The following is a 305-nucleotide window of genomic DNA, read 5'->3' as shown; positions in this document are numbered from 1 at the left end:
GTAACAGCGTAAATGCCAGTGTAAGTCAAAGCATAACTGACAGTGTAAGTCAAAGCATAAATGACAATGTAAGTCAAAGCGTAAATGACCGTGTAAGTCAAAGCGTAAATGACCGTGTAAGTCAAAGCGTAAATGTCCGTGTAAGTCAAAGCGTAAATGACAGTGTAAGTCAAAGCGTAAATGACAGTGTAAGTCAAAGCGTAAATGACAGTGTAAGTCAAAGCGTAAATGACAGTGTAAGTCAAAGCGTAAATGACAGTGTAAGTCAAAGCGTAAATGACAGTGTAAGTCAAAGCGTAAATGAC

Source organism: Piliocolobus tephrosceles, unplaced genomic scaffold (genome assembly GCF_002776525.5).
Source record: "Piliocolobus tephrosceles isolate RC106 unplaced genomic scaffold, ASM277652v3 unscaffolded_16402, whole genome shotgun sequence".
In the NCBI taxonomy this organism is placed as follows: domain Eukaryota; kingdom Metazoa; phylum Chordata; class Mammalia; order Primates; family Cercopithecidae; genus Piliocolobus; species Piliocolobus tephrosceles.
This window is presented reverse-complemented; position numbering follows the sequence as displayed.